This window comes from Colobus angolensis, unplaced genomic scaffold (assembly GCF_000951035.1).
Source record: "Colobus angolensis palliatus isolate OR3802 unplaced genomic scaffold, Cang.pa_1.0 Scaffold121, whole genome shotgun sequence".
Classification (NCBI taxonomy): domain Eukaryota; kingdom Metazoa; phylum Chordata; class Mammalia; order Primates; family Cercopithecidae; genus Colobus; species Colobus angolensis.
Window position 1 is genome coordinate 8,176,578 of NW_012113253.1, and position 6,178 is coordinate 8,182,755.

The window sequence follows — 6,178 nt, forward strand, 5'->3', positions numbered from 1 at the left end:
TGACGGTTTTATAAGGGGCTCTTTCCCCTTTACTCCCCACTCCTCTCTCCTGCCACCATGTGAAGAAGCTCCTTGCTTCCCCTTCAATTGTTAAGTTTCCTGAGGCCTCCCCAGCCATGCGGAACTGTGAGTCAATTAGACCTTTTTCCTTTATAAATAACCAGTCTTGGGTATTTCTTTATAGCTGTGTGAAAACAGACTAGTACACATGTCTGCTGACATGATGCACTGAGAAGAACACAGAATCATTTCTGTGGTATTCCTGCCAAAAACAAAACAAAACTACACACAAAAAAGAATAACCTATCTTGAATAATAAGGATATATCAGACAAATCCAAACTAAATGATATTTTACAAAGTAATTGGTATGTGTTCCTGAAAACTATCAAGGTGATGAAAGACAAAAAAAGGGAATTCATCCGGATTGAAGGAAATTAAAGATATATGATAACTAAATGTGACGTGTGATCACAGATTAGATGCTAGACTTATAAAGATCACTCTTGGGTAGTACAGCCATTATGAAAAATACAATGGAAGTTCCTCAAAAAACTAAAAATAGAACTACCACATGATACAGCAATCCCACTCCAGGTACATATCCAAAGGAAATAAAATTAATATGTCCAAGAGAGATATCTACACTCCCACGTTCATTACAGCATGTTCACAATAGCCGAGATATGGAATCAACCTGTGTCCATCAACAGATGAATGGATAAAGAAAATGTGGCATATATACACAATGGAGTACTATTCAGCCTTAAAAAAGAAGAAATCTTGTCATTTGCGACAATATAGATTGACCCAGAGGGCATTGTGCTAAGTAAAATGAGTCAGACAAGAAAGACAAATATCGTGTGATCTCACTTACATGTGGAATCTGAAAAAGTTGAACTCATAGACAAAGAGTGGAATAGTGGTTACCAGGGTCTGGGGAAGGGTGGAATGGGAAGATGCAGGTCAAAGGGCACAAAGTTTGAATTAGACAAGAGGAATACATTCTGGAAACCTATTGTATAGCATGGTGACTAGTTAATAATAATGTATTGTACCTGAAAACTGCTAAACATAGATATTAAATGTTCTCACCTCAAAAATATGTGAGCTAATTAGCTTGATTTAATTATTTTACAAAAGATATGTTGAAACATGTTGTACAATGTAAATACGTACAATTTTTATTTTTCAATTACATTTTCATAAAGCTGGGGAAGGGGATGAAGAACATTATCAAGACAAAGTGAAATTTGAGTGGAACCTGTGGATTAGATGATAATATTGTATCAGTATGCATTCCCTGAATTGGGGTCATTATATCTACAACCTATTTTTAAACAATTTAAAAATTATCTGTGGGTCTGACTGGGTGTGGTGACTCATGTCTGTGATCCCAGCACTTTGGGAGACCAAGGTTTGAGGATTGCTTGAGGCCAGGAGTTTGAAGCCATCCTGGGCAACATAGTGAGACATCATCGCTACAAAATTTTTTTTAAAAAAATTATGGGCCAGGTGTGGTGGCTCACGCCTGTAATCCCAGCACTTTGGGAGGCTGAGGCAGGCGGATCACAAGGCCAGGAGATCAAGACCACCCTGGCTAACACAGTGAAACCCCATCTCTACTAAAAACACACAAAAAATTAGCTGGGCATGGTGGCACATGCCTGTAGTCCCAGTTACTCGGGAGGCTGAGGCAGAGGAATTGCTTGAACCCAGGAGGCTGAGATTACAGTGAGCTGAGACTGCGCCATTGCACTCCAGCCTAGACAACAGAGCAAGATGCTGTCTCAAAAATAGATAAATAAATAAAAATTATGTACCAGGTGTGGTGGTTCATGCCTGTCATCCCAGCACTTTGGGAGGCTGAGGAAGGCAGATTGCTTGAGCTCAGGAGTTTGAGACCAGCCTGGGAAACATGGCAAAACCTCATCTCTACAAAGAATACAATTAGCCAAGCATGGTGGTTCATGCCTGTGATCCCAGCTACTTGGGAGGCTAAGGTAGGAGGATTGCTTGAGCCCAGGAGGTCGAGGCTGCTATGAACCGAGATCATGCCACTGCACTCCAGCCTGGGTGACAGAGTGAGACCCTGTCTCAAAAACAGAAAAAAAAAAAAAAAAAAAAGATGTGTGTGTAGTGTTCTAAGTATATCCACATATACAAAGAGACAGAGAGATTGATTAAGCAAATGTGGCCAAATGTTAACAATTAAATGTTACCAGCTGAAAAGAGTACTTGGGAGTTGTTGGTGTTATTGCAGTTTTTCTGTAAGCTTAAAATTAGTTGAAAGTAAAAAGTTTAAAAACCAGAAAAATGAAGGCCAAATATAGACATTTTTCAGACAAACAAAAGCTGAGAGAATCTGTTGGTAATAGATCTGCACTGCAGAAAATACTAAGGAAGTTCCCAGGGTTTAAGAGAAATGATCCCAGATGGCAGCTTGCATCTGCAGGAAGGAAGAAGAGTGCTAGAAACGGTAAGATTTCTAAACGACACTTTCAGACTGTAATTCAATATGGTGGATTAAGCACATGTGTTTAGCTCCTCTCCCTCCCAGCTCCAAAAAAGGACTGTAAAGTCTAAAGTTATAAATCCACAAAAATAAATAGAAGGCATCAGTTGATTAAGAGATTTCAACATCTGCAGGGGTGGGTGGGAAAAAATATATTTTAAAAAGTAAAAATAAAAAATAAAAGGATTTCAACAAATTTCTGGAGACTGAAAGTGAATAATGGAGTAAGTGTGGGGGAAGCAGGGAGGAGGAAACCTCACTTAAAGAACGTATGATGGATACTATTGCTGAGGAAACCATACAGCTGCCCCTCAGAAGCCTGGGGAGGCTCAGGATTCAGAAATTCTAGGTCCTGCAGAGACAGCAAAACATGAGGCTGAAAACAGAGGAGTTACTGGAAAGTGTGTAGGCAGAACATTCAACTCAAACATATCTCAGCACAGAATGCCTCACTCTTCCTAAATATAGACAGAGAGACAAAATGAGAGTGAGAGAGGAGAGATTGATTGACCTATTGATTTACAAAAGAAATGAAAAAAAGTGTCTGGTGAAAGACTGGACAGTGAAAGTGTGAGTTAGTGCCCAGTTCAGGGCATAGCCCTCCTCATTCTGTTTTTCAAGATCCAAAGACTAATGGCTGCTCCCTATCTGCTCATCTGAAGTGACTCCTGTCAGATGGCAAGCCCTGACATGACATATAACTGATAATTAGTGTTTACATTGCCTCATTCTTAAATGTAGGTGGGCATGATAAACAGAAGTGTGGAGTATTAAGGAAAAAGACCCAGATGTATGCAAACAAAAACTACTCTCTAGGAAACATAGTTGATTCAAGGAAAAAATAGTTTTTAAAAATGTATAATTAGTGTCCTCAGATATCTATATAAATATAGATCTATAAAGATATATCAGAAAACAAAAACACAATGCTATGGGAATAGACTCAGATTAAGAAAGTGCATTTGGGAATAAAAAATAGAATTACCAGGCTGGGCGTGGTGGCTGTAATCCCACTACTTTGGGAGGCTGAGGCAGGAGGATTGCTTGAGCCTAGGAGTTCCAGACCAGCCTGGGCAATATAATGAGACTCTGTCTCTACTGTGTGACCCAAGTTGGATATAGGAAGAATACTCACTTGTAAGAATGCCAAGAAGGCTGAGGAGTGGTCTGGGGCTTGCGAATAGTGCTCAAAACATTCTATCATTTTAAATGGAAAGCATCAAACTTCCTGTATATGCAAAAGTGGACAGAACTTTATAGTACTTATGTACTCCCATGTACTCCTGATCCAGCTAAAATAATGATTATTTTACCAGAGGGGATTAAATTATGGCCCAAAGGCCAAATCCAGCCAACTGAATGTTTTTGTAAATAAAGTTTTATTGGAACACAGTCACACTCGTTTCTTTGTATTTTGTCTGTGACTGCTTTCACATTACAATTTCAGAGTTGAGTGGTGGGCAACACAGTTTGAGACTCTGGCCCACAGCTACTATCTGGCCCTTTATAGAAAAAAAAAAGTTGTGGCTCACACCTGTAATCCTAGAACTTTGGGAGGCCAAGACAGGAGCCTGAGCCCGAGATCAGTTTGGGCAACATAGCAAGACCCTGTTTATATTTAAAAAAAAAAAAAAAAAAAAAGAAAGAAAGAAAGAAAAGAAAAGAGAAAGTTGGTGACCTAGGTTTTATTTGCCTATGATTAACACCTTCCACTCCCATCTGCCCACCTGCCTACCCCACTCTCATATTATTTTGAAGCAAATCATCATCATATCATTTGATTGGTAAATATTTCAGCATGTATTTCTATTTTTTTAAGTGGCAGTGTCTCAATCTGACACCGAAGCTGGAGTGCAGTGGCATGATCATGGATCACTCTAACCTCAACCTCCTGGGCTTGAGCAGTCCTCCCATTTCAGCCTTCTGAGTAGCTGGGACTACAGGTACATGCCAGCATGCCTGGCTCAATTTTTTACTATTTTGTAGAGACAGGGTCTTGCTCTGTTGCCCAGGCTGGTCTTGAAATTTTGCCCTCAAGTGACCCTCCTGCCTGGGTCTCTCAAAGTGCTGGTATTACAGGCATGAGCCACTGTGCCCTACACCTCCAGATTTTAAATGTAGCAGTGTCAGGGTGACCATACAATATTCTAACAACTATGTCCTGCTGTCAACACAGTTACTATTTACTCAGAAGAGCATGTGGAAGCTAAAGGTATCCATGTTTGAATTTGACTAGTTGACCACATCCATAAATTAAAATAAACATAAGTTCAAAGTGGAATTCCAAAGAAACTACTAAGACATCCTTTTTTAAAAAAAAAAAAAATCAATTTAAAAGTCATTATCAAGTGTCCTATCTTAGAACGATAATTTGTATCTTTTGACTTTGCTGTATCCTCCTGGAAGTTAAAATAGGTATTTCCAGCTCCTCTTGGTTTTTTTTTTTCCTCATCTAGTAAACTTGGATTTTTTGCTGTCTCTGTATTCAAAATGAAGCTGAGTTTAACGCGACTCTTTCATTTAACAGCTTCATTTCATAAAGGCCATTATCAGGCTAGGTCATCTCTGTGTGTAGCTTCTGTGATTGACGTCAGCCCGATTCTGGGAAAATCTTTTTAATTAGTACTGCTTCTGAAATACCCAAAGGAACACAAATATCTGGTACTTAGTTATAGAACAGACCTCATCATCTGAATAAATAACCTCTTTGATTTTCTAAGTAGGACCTAGGAGAATTTAACCAACTAAAAGAAACTGAAGGCTCTGGAATGATCTACTGATTTAGGAAGTGTCCTCAGTGACTTGGGACTATCCTCTCAGCCATTAGGGACAACCACACAGGGCACACCATCGGTGTTCAGTGAACTATCCTAGGCTAATGAGTGTTATCCACTGAGATGGATTTGTTTCCACAGCCCTGCTGTGGAAGGGAATCTCTGGATTCTCACACTCTAGATTCCAGTCCCAGTGTTTCTGTTTTTCTACCACTATGACCCTCAGTTTGTTTATCTAAAAACCAGAGGCCAGACGTGGTGTTTCGTGCCTTTAATCCCTGCACTTTGGGAGGCTGAAATGGGAGGATCACTTGAGCCCGGGGGTTTGAGACCAGCCTAGGCAACATAATAAGACCCTGTCTCAACAACAAAAAAATTTTTTAATGAGCTGGGTGTGGTAGCATGCATCTGTAGTACCAGCTACTCAGGAGGCTGAGGCAGGAGGATCACTTGAGCCCAGGACTCCAAGGTTGCAGTGAGCTGTGATTGCGCCATGCACTCGGGCCTGGGTGACAGAGTGAGACTCTCTCTAAATAAATAAATAAGATAAAATAAAATAAAGAAATTCCTGCATATCTCACAGGATTATTGAGAGGACAAAATGAAAACATATGTGAACATGTTTTACAAATGACTAGGGGCTAAACAGGGCTTACAAATAGAGTGAGGCAGGAACTCAGCCCTTGGAGAGGCTAGAAAACATTGTCCCCAATCCACGAACAAGATTCAGGGGAGCTCAGGGTCCCCTAGAATTCAGTACTCCATCAGAAGTCTTGGGAAGCTGGTGCCTCAGGCACTCAACCCCCGAAGGGACCCAAACATCCAGCGTTCCCCTAGGTCAGCAGCAAAGCAGGACTCTTAAGCAGAAGACAGATTCTATTTCAAAACTC